This window comes from Hemiscyllium ocellatum (genome assembly GCF_020745735.1).
Source record: "Hemiscyllium ocellatum isolate sHemOce1 chromosome 27 unlocalized genomic scaffold, sHemOce1.pat.X.cur. SUPER_27_unloc_6, whole genome shotgun sequence".
NCBI classification, from domain to species: Eukaryota; Metazoa; Chordata; class Chondrichthyes; order Orectolobiformes; family Hemiscylliidae; genus Hemiscyllium; species Hemiscyllium ocellatum.
This window is the reverse complement of record NW_026867515.1, coordinates 428,216-443,737: the sequence shown is the minus strand read 5'-3', so window position 1 is coordinate 443,737 and position 15,522 is coordinate 428,216. Positions and strand designations below refer to the sequence as shown.

The 15,522-nt window shown below is 48.2% G+C and overlaps 1 protein-coding gene and 2 pseudogenes across 1 annotated transcript in view; 1 reads left to right on the top strand and 2 right to left on the bottom strand.

Annotated features, from left to right (window-relative positions):
• The window catches only part of LOC132808471 (zinc finger protein 239-like), a 290,995-nt gene that overhangs the window by 77,275 nt on the left and 198,198 nt on the right, over nt 1-15,522 (bottom strand). The window lies entirely within an intron of this gene.
• Nucleotides 1-15,522, top strand: part of LOC132808491 (zinc finger protein 208-like) — a 163,923-nt pseudogene that overhangs the window by 29,578 nt on the left and 118,823 nt on the right.
• LOC132808490 (zinc finger protein 850-like) lies at nt 196-13,941 on the bottom strand (annotated as a pseudogene).

Genomic DNA, 15,522 nt, shown 5'->3' with positions numbered 1-15,522 from the left:
TCTGAAAAGTTGACAATTTCTCACGATATTAGCTGCTCATTCATCACTCCATCTGATACGCGACATTGGAAGCTTAGTGCTGGAGGCTGAAAGAAATGAGCAGCTTTAAAACAAAAAACAAAGCTTTCAATGAGAGTCAGAGCCCGGCTGTAAGTTCAGTAACCTTTATTGTGATCCAACTTTGTTACAGCTTCAGATCCCCCCAGCAAAAAGGCAGAGAAAAAGTAGTTGCTTTTTGAACAGCTCAAGGTGAAAGTGCACACACCACACCTCCCCAGTGCCCCCCCTCACTGTCTTTACTATTGGTCAGCACCAAGTTGTCCCTATGTAATTGGATCCTCGGTACAGCCATAACCTGGAGGAAGTATTGCCTCACTCAGCAATTTCAATCCATACACTGTCTCCAAGTAAGTTTCTCCCCGCTCCTTTGCCAGTGTGGGGAGGGCAGTGTAGAGTCAACCAGACTACTGTGGGTCTGGAGTCACGTGTAGGCCAGACCGGGTAAAGGATGCAACTGGAACGACTGAGTGAAACCTCTCCCACAATGGCGGTTCCCTTCCCCAACAAGTGAGAGAGGGACTCAGATGGGGGCTTTCTCCCCTGCACCACCCTCTCCCTGAAACGGTCTCATCATTAGATTCCGAACTCCACATTTCTGACCGAATACCAATTCTGCCATCTGTCGTGGCGGGATTCAAACCCGGGAGTCCCCGGAACCGGGTTGATAGTCCAATCGATAATGGTACTCGGCCGTCACTCCTTCAATCCCCCTGCGATGGCACGTGAACTCGCTGGTGCCTCCACAGTTGGGAGGAGTAGGTGAAGCCCTTCCCGCACTGACAGCAGACGAACGGCCTCTCTCCAGTGTGGATCTGCTGGTGCCTCAGCAGGATGGAGGAATTGCGAAAGGCCTTCCCACACTCGGGGCAGCTGAAGGGCCTCTCCCCCATGTGGATCCGCTGGTGGCTCTGCAGGTTGGAGGAGCAGGTGAAGCCCTTCCCGCACTGAGAGCAGGTGAACGGTCTCTCCCCCGTGTGGACACGCTGGTGGATCAGCAGCGTGGAGGAACTGCTGAAGGCCTTCCCGCACTGAGAGCAAGTAAAGGGCCTCTCCCCTGTGTGGATCTGGTGGTGCCTCATCAGGGAGGACACGTCGGTAAAGGCCTTCCCACACTCGGGGCAGCTGAAGGGCCTCTTCCCTGTATGGATCCGCTGGTGGCTCCGCAGGGCAGAGACGTGGGTAAACGCCATCCCGCACTCTGGGCAGCTGAAGGGACTCTCCCCTGTGTGGACGCGCCGGTGGCTCCACAGGTTGGAGGAATACCTGAAGGCCTTCCCGCACTCGGGGCAGCTGAAGGGCCTCTCCCCGGTGTGGATCCGCTGGTGCCTCATCAGGGAGAAGGCGTTGGTAAAGGCCTTCCCGCACTCGGGGCAGCTGAAGGGCCTTTCCCCCGTGTGGTCCTGCTGGTGGGCCAGCAGGTGGGAGGAATGTCTGAAGGCCTTCCCGCACTCGGTGCAGGGGAATGGCCTCTCCCCGGTGTGACTGCGCCGATGAGTCTCCGGGGCAGAGGGGACACGGAAGCCTTTCCCACAGTCACCACGCTTCCACGATTTCTTCACAGGGCGGGATTCCTCAGGTTTCTCCATGGCCACAGCTTCAGCTGCACACAAACACGTGTAGAGCCCCTTCCTGCCGTGAAATCCCCTTCCCAGGCCTTATAACTGTTTCAGGCTCCACGCACAGTGCGCTTCAACAGTGGGGTCTCTCGTCCAGTCCCACTGATGCTGAAAACGTCCTCAAACAGGAACCAAAAAGCGTTGATCCCTCTTACAGAAATCACACAGTCAAAAATTATTGTGGTCCCGATGGATTGAGCGACTGTCAGACATTGACATCAAAGTGAGGACTGCAGACGCTGGAGAGTCAGTCAAAAAATGTGGCGCTGGAAAAACACAGCAGGTCAGGCAGCTGCCAAGGAGCAGGAGAGTCAATGTTTTGGGCATAAGCCCTTCATCTGCTGATATTGAAACTTCAGGTTTTCAGATTTTCAAATACTCTGCAAAAAGAGATTACAAAAGTCATCACTATCAGTGCTGGGTAGAAATTCAGAACAAGCAATTCTACTTTCTCTGGAATATTCTTTTGCTGTTCCACAAAATTGAAAGCACCATCCCACTCTCCCTTCCCCTCTGTTCTCACTCCGCTCTAACTAATTCCCCTGAAGGTGCTGTTTCAGGATCTTACAGGGACAGCAAAAGCAAAAACATCAAGACTGACATCTCTCTGAATTTTGGATGCCTCCACCTGAAAGTTAATATCTTTCACAACACTGGGATCCTGCTGAGAGTGAGCAGGTCTGATTCTGGGAAGCAAAAAAAAAGTCAATTCAGGGTGAACCTGCAATGCAGCTTCTTGAGGAAGGACCAGACACAAAATGGTTAACGACCCCGGGAAGGTGGGAACAAAATGAGACATCAAGGCATTAACACCAACACACTTCAGTCAAACTCTTCTGCTCCCAGTCAGGAGAAAAGGAGGACTTCAGGGCTCACGCCTGAAACGTCGATTCTCCTGCTCCTTGGATGCTGCCTGACCTCCTGCACTTTTCCAGCAACACATTTTCAGCTGCTTCCAGTCAGGGCAAAACATGCTCCGAAAGTCCAGCCTTCACAACCACACTTCTGCTTTCACTGAAGACAATTAGAGTCACACAGCACAGAATCAAACCCTTTAGCTCAGTCTGTCCGAGTTGACCAGATATCCTAAATTAATCTAGTCACGTTTGCCATCACTTGGCCCCTATATGGGCCGGGTGCTGGCAGCTGGGACTAAATTGGGTTGGCTATCATGTGCAATAGAGCTAAGGGAGAGCCTAATGGGAACAGAATTTTGAGGACCATTGTCTACCAGATGTACAGCACAGAAATCATCCCTTCGGTCCAACTCATCCGTGCCGATCAGATATCCTAAATCAATCTAGTCCCATTTGACAGCACATGGCCCACATCTCTCTCAACCCTTTCTATTCATATACCCAGCGAGATGCCTATTAAATGCTGTAATTGTACCAGCCTCCACCACTTCCTCTGGCAGCTCATTCCTTACATACACCACCCTCTGAATATAAGAGTAGCCCCTTAGGACCCTTTTAAATCTCCCCCAAGCCTAAACCTATTACCCTCTAGTTCTGGACTCCCCCATTCTAGGGAAATGCCTTGTCTATTTATCCTATCCATGCCACTCATGATTTTATAGTAATCTGTAGGGTCACCCCTCAGCCTCTGGTACTCAAGGGAAAACAGCCCCATCCTGTTCAGCTCAAACCCTGACAACATTCTTGCCAATTTTTTCTGAACCCTTTCAAGTTTCACAACATCCATGACATCCTTCCTACAGCAGAGAGACCAGTACTGCACACAATATTCCAAATATGGCCTAATCAATGTCCTGGACAGCTACAACGTAATCTCCCAAATCCTGTACTCAGACGATTGGGAAAGTTTTCAAAACCCACAAACGACAACCGGGAAAACATTGAGGTATCAACACTGGGGTGGGGGTAGTGAAGAAGGGAAAGGAAGCCAAAAGTGCTGGAGCCAAGGCAGAGGAAGAACACAGGATGCACAGCCGACTTGAAGCTGCATGTGCTGTTGCATTTACTTGTGGAAATCGGGTGCATTTTGAAAAGGAAAACAGAAAAGATATCTAATCTGTCCTCCTCACCTGGTAATTAAGTCCTATACCTGAGTTGACAGAGTCTGCTCCCTCCCTGGATTCACTCCCGTTGCTACAAGTGAACAGATTTTCCCGCCCCAGGATTTTCATTCATTGTCACTTCCGCGTTATGACGCCAGTGAATGAGCGAGTGGGCGTGGCCACGCCGGGCGCACGCACTGCGCCTGCGTTGTCCTGCATCGTTTGCTCTTATCCATTCGCTTCAGAGAATCCCCACAGAGTGGGAGTAGGCCACTCGGCCCAACGAGTCCACACTCTCTTTAAATCCTTCCTCAGTGATCTGTAATTCTCCATCGCCTCATCTGTACCATCTTGCCTCGTCAACACATAAGCCTCATGGAACAACATCATAGGACACAGAACTTATATCAAAAGATCAAGTGTCATGCAACTGATAGAATAAATCGAACAAACTCAGATAGTCTTCATCTCTTAGAATGGGTGCGGGTTTTGGTTCATTAATATGTAACAATGTTCTTGAGATGACTTAAGGTTTTATAAAAAAAAGATATCTCCGCTCAGACAATGCATTAAAGGTGTGAGATTTGAGTCTGTCAGTATTACAATCTTGAATCAGACCGGTTCTGTTTCCAAAGTCGGAATTTGCAGAATATTACATGCATTGACTGCCTGCAGATTGTGTGCTTTTTGAACAAAATTGAATGTATCTGCAAATATAATTCTGCCAATACAATTTCACCCCAAAGAGTAGTGTGTGCATGAGAAAGTGAGTGTGTGTGCATGTGAGTTTGTGTGTGTGAGTGCACAGAAGCTTGTGTGTGCATGCTTGGGAAAGTGAGAGTGTGATGGAGTATGAGGCTGCGAGTGTGAGAGAGTGTTGAGGGGTGTGTGTCTGTTTGTCCGAGATAGAGTATGTGTGTGAGAGAGACGCTTAATAAAGGCAAAGGGTTGTACAGATAATGGTTGGGCCATGAGTCGTGTTGTAGAACAGACAGACATGTGTGGGGGGGGGGGGTGGTGGTTCAGGTACCTAGTTCTTTGGAAGTTGCATCACTGCTCGACAGAATGGTTTTCAGACGGCATCTCGCAACATTGCCTTCATTGTTCACACCACTGAATATAGGTGTTGGGACATCATGTTGAGGTTGTACAGGATGTTGGTGAGGCCACTTTCAGAGTACTGAGTACAGTTCTGGTGGCCCTGTAATAGGAAGAATACTATTAGTGAGTGTTTAATAAAGATTTACCAGGATGTTGTCAGGACTGGAGGGTTTGAGTTATAAGGAGAGGCTGGGACTTTATTCACTGGAGCACAGGAGGTTGGTGGGGTGACCTCATTGAGATTGATAAAATCATGAATGAGGTAAGGTGAATAGCAAATGGCTCTTGCTTCACGGCGGGAAGCTCAAAATTCGGGGGGCATTTTTTTTTTAATTTGAGGAGAGAGATTTAAAAGGAACTGGAGGGGCAACATTTTGAAAAAAGGTGATTTGCATGTGGAATGAACTTACTGAGGATGTGGTAGATGCAGGTACAGTTACAACATTGTGGTAGATGCAGGTACAGTTACAACATTAAAACAGCATTTGGATGGGTTTAGAGGGAAATGGGCCAAATGCAGGCAAGTGGGACTGGTTCAGTTTGGAATCCTGGTCGGCATGAACGAATTGGACCGAAGTGTCTGTTTCTGTGCTGTATACCTCTATTGAAACCAGTCAAATTCTGAAAGGGGCTTGACAGGATAGATGCAGATAAAATGCCCCTTTGTGGGGAGGGTCTCGAATTCCGACAACGTGGAAGCAGGCCATTCAGCCCATCTATTTCACTCTGGCCCTCTGAACAGTATCCCACCCATACCCAACCCCTTACTCCTTTATTCCCATGGCCAATCCACCCTAACCTGTACATCCCTGGTCACTATGGGTAACTTAGCACGGCCACTTCTCCCTAACCTACACTCTAATCTATAAATTACCTTCTCAAGAATGTAATTTAAATGCAGAGCTTTTGTAAGAAAATTGTCAGTTTTACTCAAACTGGGGCACAGACAGAATTCACACCTATTGTCTCTACTTATAAACAGGGCTCCTCGAAACGTGGCAGTGTCCCCCTTGCAGCTGCAGAGCGAGACAGGAGAGTTTGTTTTTGTGAATGAGCAGTTGTAGCGCGAGGTGGCTGTTGCTTGGTGACGGTGAGGCTCCCCCGGCCCCGCCCATCCCCCCGTGCAGACGTCACGCGGGGGCGAAGGCGGTTGGGAGGAGAAGTCGCTCGAGCGGGGAAGCGGCGGCCGTTAGGAAAATGGCGCCGTGCGGCCCGGGGCAGACCCCCGTCACTGGTCACCGCCGCCTTCCTGGTGCAGCTGCTGTGTCACGGCCACACCGGCCGGCTGTACAGCAGGCAGGAGCCGGTGACCATTCTGGAGGCGGATGGGGTTAAGGGCCTGTTTGGGAACTGGTCGGCCGCCTGGGTGGTGGAGTTCTACTGGTCGTGGGGCGGCCCCTGTGTCAACTATGGGGCCACCTGGAAGGTACTGGGCCCGGGAGGTGAAAGGTGAGGCAGGTTGTGGGGGGGACGGAGGGGAAGGAATGTGGGGCCTGTCCTGTCATAGTCACATTTTACACTCACTTTCCATCTGCTTTTACTGGCGCTTGTGCTGTTTACCCCTCACTGTTACTTGTGCAATTGCTGAGGGCGAATGTGTAAATACTTGTGAAGGAGATTATCACCAGCATGTATATGTTCCTCAGTCATTGAAGGGGCGGGACTTACTGAGAATGGTTAGTAAACCATGTGGTGTACTAAGCCTTGTTAACATAGTTTGTTATTTGTCAAAGTATACTTTTTATTATTTAGAGTCATAGAGTTGTACAGCTAGGAAACAGATCCTTTGGTCCAACCTGTCCATGCCGACTAGATATCCTAAATTAGTGTGAAGAGTGTAGTGCTGGAAAAGTACAGCAGGTCAGGCAGCATCCCAGGAGCAGCAGAATTGGTGTTTCGGGCATAAGCCCTTCATCAAGAATCAAAAGATTCTCCTACTCCTCAGATGCTGCATGACCTGTTGTGCTTTTCCAGCACAATGTTCTCGACCCTTATCTCCAGCATTTGCAGTCCTCACTTTCTCTGAGTTGATTTCAACTTCACTATGAAGTCTCTTCCAAGGATACCTACCTTAGAAGTAGTTCTCCTCCTCTCTCACTGTACCCCCCCCCCCCAGTTCTCTCCTCTGCTCCTCAGATGCTGCCTGACCCGCTGTGCTTTTCCAGTACCACACTCTCGACTCTGATCTGCAGCCCTCACTTTCTTCCAGCTTATCCACCTCAATCAAGGTAGATTCATATCCAGTTATGACCTGTTCAATGCTGGTCCAGGCTCGAAAGACAAAATGACCTCCTCCTGCTCTCAATTCTCACTGTGTCCAGGACATTAACAGTGAGAATGGAGGGAGAGTATGTGGGATGGAGATTGTCAGCTGAATTGCCCATAATGTCCAGGTTAGGTGGGTTAGCCATGGGAAATGCAGGATTATAGTTTCATAGTAAAAGAAGCAGGAGTTGGCCTGCTCCACCATTCATTAAGATGATGGCTGATATATCCATCGGTTTGGCTGCTCCTCACTACATTGTCGCAACTACCCTTAATTCCCTGACCAAAAAAAGCCCATCCACCTGTGTCGTGAATATGCTTAATGAAGCTGCCTCTCTTTCTTGGGCAGAGAATTCCATAGATTGACTACTCTCCGGGAAAAGCAGTTCCTCCTCATCTCTATCCTAAATCTACTCCCCCTCAACTTGAGGCCTGGTCTCATCCACCAGCAGAAATGACTGGATAGGCTAGGGCTTCATCCCCACAGTGTAATGAATTCCCACTTTCCACCAAACTCCCAGATGTACTCCCTCACTCAGTTGCTGTCTCACAAATGAAAAATTTCATTGTAATTCTTTTGCTCCCAGTCAGGGCAAAACATCTTGGAAAGCTGCTCTGAAAGTCCAGTCTTCACAACCACACTTCTGCATCCACCGAAGACAATTCCAACATTACAGCACAGAAACGGACCCTTTGACCCAACTCATCAGTGCTGACCAGATATCCTAAATTAATCTTGTCTCACTTGCCGACATGTGGCCCACATCCCTCTAAACCCTTCCTGTTAGTGTACCCATCCAGATGCCTTTTAAATGTTGTACTTGTTCCAACCTCCACCACTTCCTCTGGCAGTTCCATACATGCACCACACTCTGTGTGAAAAGGTTTCCCCTCATGTCCCTTTCCCCACTCACCTAAAAGCTATGCCACTTTAGTTCTGGACTCTCCTACCTCACGCCCCTTACAAACCTCTTATAAGGTTAGCCCTCAGCATCCTTCTACACCAGTTACTGCCAGTTGTCAGACAGGTGCAGCAAGCAATCAGCAAGGCAAGTGGTATATTATCAAGATGAACTGGGATTAGAAGTGAGGATGTCTTTATGCATTTAGGGGGTCATTAAATATATTCAAGGCTGAGTTCATCTGATTTTTGAACAACAAAATGTGGATTTTTATGTTGTGTGGATGAGGTGTGTTTTTTTGTAGTTTGTTTTGGATACAGGTACAGTAGACATGTTTAAAGTGGAAGGCAAGAAAATGGTTTTAAGACCATGACAGAACAGTTACAGTCAGACAGCACAGAAACAGACCCTTCAGTCCAACTATTCCATGCTGACTATGTTCTCAAACTAAACTAGTGCCACTTGCCAGTGCTTGGCTCTTATCCCTCCGCACCTTCCCTATTCATGTACTTGTCCAAATGTCTTTTAAACGTTGCATCTGTACATGCATCCACCACTTCCTCTGGACATTCATTCGATACAGGAACCACTGTCTGGATATGGAAACCTTTTCCCGATTCTGCCCACTCCGTGGATGCATTTCCCTTTCCTGTCGGTTGTTGCAAGTCAAAAATTGAAGCCCAGAACGAAAAAAGGAGTTGAGAGGAGAGTGCTGTACTCACAGATGGTTGTAGTCTGCAGCAAACTCAGTCTTCATTGAGAGAGAGGAGCAGCAACAGCAGGTTCCGAAGCTTGTATTCCAACTTCTGCATTCAGACAATAGGAAGGCTCTGTTGGTGGAGGACCAGTCACTTTCCGGTCCTCCAAGGCTCCTGACTGGCCCACCAAAAGAAAGTCCTGATGCGTGCCTTCCTTACAGCCAGGAGCATGCGCATTTTCTTCCTGACACCGGCAGTATGCGCTCTGGCGACGCTGACAGAATTTAAGTGTCCAAATGCCAAGTGAAGTAAAAATAGAAGAGATTCACAATTTTTTTTCCCCCGGTGATATTTATCTTTCCAACACGCCTCATGGTTTTATAATTCGAAATAAGGTCACCTGTCAACCTATGGTCGTCAATTAGGCGACCAGAACTGTACTCCGTGCTCTAACCGTGGCTTCACCAATATTGCAAACCTCGCAAAAATCCTGGACAGCTTCAACATGATGTCCCAATTCTTACACTGAACGGCTTTAACAATGAAAGCAAGTGTGCTAAGTGCCTCGTTCTCCACCCTGTCTACCAATGCCGCAATTTTCAAAGAATTATGTACCTGATTTGGAGATGCTGGTGTTGGACTGAGGTGTACAAAGTTAAAATTCACGCAACACCAGGTGATACTCCCAACAGGCTCATTTGCGAGCGCTGCACCTTCATCAGCTGGTTGTGTCTTATGATCCTGCTCCACAAACACCCAATGAAGAAGGTCGTGCTTCCAATCTGATGATGTGTGAATTTTAACTTTATGTACCTGAACTCTTCCACCCCACCCCATGTCTCTCTGTTCTACAAGACGACGCAGGGCGCTACCATTAACTGTACAAGTCCTGTCCGTCCTTGTTTTAGTAAAATGCAACTCCTTGCCTTCATCTGTTACTCTCTCAGACACACACAGACACATCTAATACTCACACCGTCTCACAGGCTTATACTCCATCAAACACACACTTCATTAACATGCATGCATAAACTTGCATGCACTCAAGTCTATGGAGTGAATTTGCATTTGCAGAATTATATTTGCAGATATATTCAATTTTGCTCAAAAAGCACACAAACTGCAATATTTTATGAATTCTTACTTTGGTTAATAGAACCAGTCTGATTCAAGATTGGGATATAGACTCGAATCTCACACCTTTTTTGCAGTATATGAGCTGAGATGTTACCTATTTTCATAAAACCTTAAACCATCTCGAAGGTGAATTAAAAATAGTTCAGGGGTATACATATTAACGAACTGAAACCTGCAACCCATGGTAAAAGATGAAAGACTAATCCACAATCTAGATTTGTACAATGTATCCTATCAGTTGTATGACACTGAGCTTTTGCTCTAAATTCTGTGCCTTATGATCCTGCTTCACAGCTACCTGTGGAAGGAGCAACATTCTGAAACTTAGTGCTTCCAAATAAACCTGTTGGACTTTAACCTGGTGTTGTGAGATTTTTAACTTTATCCACCCTCATGGACACAGCCCAAACCTCCTAGCGCTGCCAGGAAACTGTACAATGCCGATGACATGATGTCGTACCTGCACTCCTGAAAAATTTACAATTTCCAACAATACTGGCTACTCATTCACTGCTGCAACCGATACACAACATTGGAAACATAGTACAGGAGGTTATAAGAAATGAGCACAGCGGGTCAGGCTGAGGAGCAGGAACATCAACGTTGCCCGAAATGTCAATTTTTCCTGTTCCTCGGATGCTGCCTGACCTGCTGTGCTTTGCCAGCACCACTCTAATCTCCAGCATCTGCAGTTCTCACTTCCACTTGTAAGAAATGAGCAGTTTTAAAACCAAAACCTATTGCAGTTCAAAGCTCTCAATGAGAGTCTGAGCTCGGTGGGAAGTTCAGGTAATCTTTATTGTGACCCAACTTTGTTACAGCTTCAGAAGCTCCCAGCAGAAAGGCGTAGCAAAAGTAGCATTTTTAAAAAAAATCAGCTCAAGGTCAAAGTGCACACACCCTCTCCAACCCCTCACTTTCTTCATTATTGCTCACCACCAAGTTGTCCCTTTGTAATTGGATCCTTGGTACAGCCTTAACCCGGAGGAAGTATTGCCTCACTCAGCAATTTCAACTCATACCCTGTCTCCAAGTAAGTTGGACGGGCAGTGTAGAGTCATCCACACTGCTGTGGGTCTGGAGTTACGTGTAGGCCAGACTGGGTAAAGGATGCAGCTGGGACTACTGAGTGAATCCTCTCCCACAATGACAGTTTCCTTCCCTAAAAAGGGACTGAGTGAATCAGATGGGGGGTTTCTTCCACCCCCAGCCCACCGTCAATGGTTTAATCGTTAGATTCTAACCTCCAGATTTCGGACCAAATTCCAATTCCACCATCTGTCGCGGTGGGAATCGAACCCGGGAGCCCTGGCATTGGGTTGATAGTTCAATCGGTAATGACGACCGTTAGTCCTTCAATCCCCCTGCAATGGCCCATGAACTCGCAGGTGGGAGGAGCAAGTGAAGGCCTTCCCACACTCTGGACAGCTGAAGGGCCTCTTCCCCCATGTGGACCCGCTGGTGGGTCAGCAGGTCGGAGGAATTGCTGAAGGCCTTCCCGCATTCAGGGCAGCTGAAGGGCTTCTCCTCCGTGTGGACCCGCTGGTGCCTCAGCAAGGCAGAGGAATCACTGAAGGCCTTCCTGCACTTGGAGCAGCTGAAGGGCTTCTCTCCTGTGTGGATCTGCCGGTGGGTTAGCAAGTTGGAGGCTTGGGTAAAGGCCTTGCCGCACTGGGAGCAGCTGAAGGGCCTGTCCCCCGTGTGGGCCCGCTGGTGGGTCAGCAGAGCAGAGGAATGGCTGAAGGCCTTCTCGCACTCAGGGCAGCTGAACGGCCTCTTCCCCGTGTGGACTCGCCGATGGGTCAGCAGGTTGGAAGCCTTGGTAAAGGCCTTCTCGCACTCAGGGCAGCTGTAGGGCTTCTCCCCCGTATGGACCTGCTGGTGGGTCAGCAGGGTGGAGGCCTTGGTAAAGGCTTTCCCGCACTCAGGGCAGCTGAAGGGCCTCTCCCCTGTGTGGACCCGCTGGTGGGTCAGCAGGTTGGAGGAATTGATGAAGGCCTTCCCACACTCGGGACATACGAACGGCCTCTCTCCCGTGTGGATCCTCTGGTGGGTTAGCAAGTTGGAGGCCTGGGTGAAGGCCTTCCCGCACTGAGGGCAGCTGAAGGGCCTCTCCCCTGTGTGGACCCGCTGGTGGGTCTGCAGAGCAGAGGAATGGCTGAAGGCCTTCTCGCACTTTGGGCAGCTGAAGGGCCTCTCCCTTGTGTGGATCCGCCGGTGGGTCAGTAGGTTGGAGGCCTGGGTGAAGGCCTTCCCGCATTCAGAGCAGCTGAAGGGCCTCTCCCCTGTGTGGACCCGCCGGTGGGTCTGCAGGGTGGAGGCCTGGGTAAAGGCCTTTCCACACTCTGGGCAGCTGAAGAGCGTCACCCCTGTGTGGATCCGCCGATGGGTCAGCAGGTTGGAGGTCTTGGTAAAGGCCTTCCCACATTCAGGGCAGCTGAAGGGCCTCTCCCCTGTGTGGACCCGCTGGTGGGTTAGCAGGTTGGAGGAATTGATGAAGGCCTTCCCACACTCGGGACAGGAGAACGGCCTCTCCCCCGTGTGGATCCGCTGGTGGGTCAGCAGGTCGGAGGAACTGACAAAGGCCTTCCGACACTCGGGGGCAGGAGAATGGCCTCTCCCCGGTGTGACTGCGCCAATGAATCTCCAGGGCAGACGGGACACAGAAGCCTTTCCCACAGTCATCACACTTCCACCGTTTCTCCACGGGATGGGATTCCTCAGGTTTCTCCATGGCCGAACCTTCAGCCGCATACAAACATGTGTACAGCCCCTCCTGGGCGTGAATTCCTCTTTCCGGGCTGGATAACTGTTTCAGGCTCCACTCTCCGTGTCCTGCAATAGTAGGGTCTGTCAGCCAGTCCCACTGATGCTGAAAACGTACTCAAACAGGAACCACAAAGCTTTGCTCCTTCTCACAGAATCATAGTTGAAAACAGTTGCGATCCCGATGGATTGAGTGACTGTCAGACATTGACGTCAAAGTGAAGACTGCAGACGCTGGAGAGTCAGAGTCAAAAAGTGCAGCGCTGGTAAAGCACAGCAGATCAGGCAGCATCCGAGTAGGAGTAGGAGAGTCGACGTTTCAGGTAGAAGGCCTTCATGTGTTGATTTTGAAACTTCTGTCTTCAGATGTTCAAATACTCTGTAAAAAGAGATTACAAAAGTCATCACTGTCAGTCCAGTGTGGGAATTCTGAATAAGCAATTCTGCTTTCTGTGGAACATTCTTTTCTTTTCACAATTCCACAAAATTGAAAGCACCATCCCACTCTCTCTTCCCCTCTGTTCTCATTCCACTCTAACTAATACTCCTCGAAGTCGCAGGTTCAGGATCTCACAGGGGCAGAAAAGCAAAAACATTAAGACCGACATCTCTCTGAATTTTGGATAACTCCACCTGAAAGTTAATATCTTTCACAACATTGGGATACTGCTGAGAGTGAGCAGGTCTGATTTTGGGAAGCATAAATAAAAGTTTGTGACAATCCATTCTCTGGAAGCAGGCCACTCGGCCCAAATATTCCACACTCCCTCCGAAGGGTAACCCGGCCACACCCATTCCTTACTCCTATTGCTCAACATTTACCCCCAGATTAATGTGCCTAACCTGCACGTCCTGGGCACTATGTAATTTAGCACAGTCAATCCATTCTAACCTGGACAAAGTTAAAAATCACACACACCGGGTTATAGTTCAACAGGTTTATTTGGAAGCACTCGCTTTCAGAGTGCTGATCCTTCATCAGGTGACTGTGGATGAATAAGATCATAAGGGCGGCACGGTGGCTAGCACTGCTGCCTCACAGCTCGAGAGACCCGGATTCAATTCCTGTCTCAGGCAACTGTATGTGGAGTTTGAATTCTCCCCGTGTCTGTGTGGGCACCCTCCAGGTGTTCCAGTTTTCTCCCACAGTCCAAAGATTTGCAGACCAGGTGAATTGGCTATGCTAAACTGCCTGTAGTGTTAGGGGAATGGGTCTGGGTGGGTTGCTCTTCGAAGGGTCGGTGTGGACTTGTTGGGCTGAAGGGCCTGTTTCCACACAAAGTAATCTAATCTAAGACACAGAACTTAGAGGAAAACATTATAGTTTCCTGCCACTGAAATGATGTATTGAACAAACCTGGATTATTAAGTCTTTCATCTTTTAGAATGGGTTGCAGTTATTACCATGTAAATCCCAGAAATTCTTGTAGGTCACTTTCTCAAGATAACTGAAGATTTTATAGCAAAATGTGACATCTCAGCTCAGCCAATGCATTAAAGGTGTGAGGTCAGAGTCTGTCTGTGTTCCAATCTTGGGTCAGACTGGTTCTATTTCCAAAGCAGAATTTACAAACTATTACATGGATTGATTGCCTGCAGATTGTGCATTTTCTGAGCAAAATAGAATGTGTCTGCATTTATCATTCTCCAAGTTCAAATTCACCCCATGGACTTATAAGTGTGTATGTGCATGAGAGGGAAAAAAAGTCTATTTCTGTGCTGTATATTTCTGTGCCTGTTTGATAACAGTCATGATTTGGAGATGCTGGTGTTGGACTCGGGTGTACAAAGTTAAAAATCACACAACACCAGGTTATAGTCCAACAGGTTTAATTGGAAGCACACTAGTTTTCGGAGCGACGTTCCTTCATCAGGTGATAGTGGAGGGCTCAATCCTAGCACACAGAATTTATAGCAAAAATTTACAGTGTGATGTAACTGAAATTATACATTGAAAAATTGATTGTCTGTTAAGCCTTTTATCTGTTTGAATACAGTGATAGTTTCACTTCTTTCATGTGTAAATCACAAAACCTTTTTTTTAAAAAAGTTGCATTCTCGCGGGTTAGCATTCTCAGGACAGGCAGCAGAGAAAAGTGGCCGAGCAGAGGCCGATAGCTAAGTTCGGTACCCATAGGGAGGGCCTCAACCGGGACCTTGGGTTCATGTCACATTACAGGTGACCACCATTGCACTATACACACACACACACAGGCACTCCTATACACACATACGCACACAAGACACCCACACACACCCTTACATTCACCCCCTCACAGACTTAAGACACTCTGCATTCACTACACACACACATACACTTTTCTTACACTCAACCCCCAACCCAGACAGACAAAGACCCACATGCACACATATAACGTCGATTTTACTGCTCCTCGGATGCTGTCTGAACTGCTGTGCTCTTCCAGCACCACTAATCCAGAATCTATTATAGTGACATGTTACACTGACTTTACATCTGTTTTTACTGGGGCTTGTGCTGTTTACCCTCACTGTTTTTTGATCTTGTGCTGTTTACCCTTTGCTGTTACTTGTGCAATTGCTTAGGGTAGGGCGTAAATACTAGTGAAGGAGATTATGCACCAGCATGTATATGCTACCCAGTCACTGAAGGGGTAGAACCTGTTGAGAATGGTTAATAAAGCATGTGATGTACCAAGCCTTGTTAACATGGATAGAGCTGAAAATGTGTTGCTGGTCAAAGCACAGCAGGTCAGGCAGCATCCAAGGAACAGGAAATTCGACGTTTCAGGCCAGAGCCCTTCATCAGGATATAGTTTGTTATTTGTCAAAGTATACTTTTTATTATTTAGAGTCATAGAGTTGTACAGCTCGGAAACAGATCCTTTCGTCCAACCCGTTCATGCCGACCAGGTATCCTAACTCAGTGTCAAGAGTGTAGTGCTGGAAAAGCACAGCAGGCCAGACAGCATCCGAGA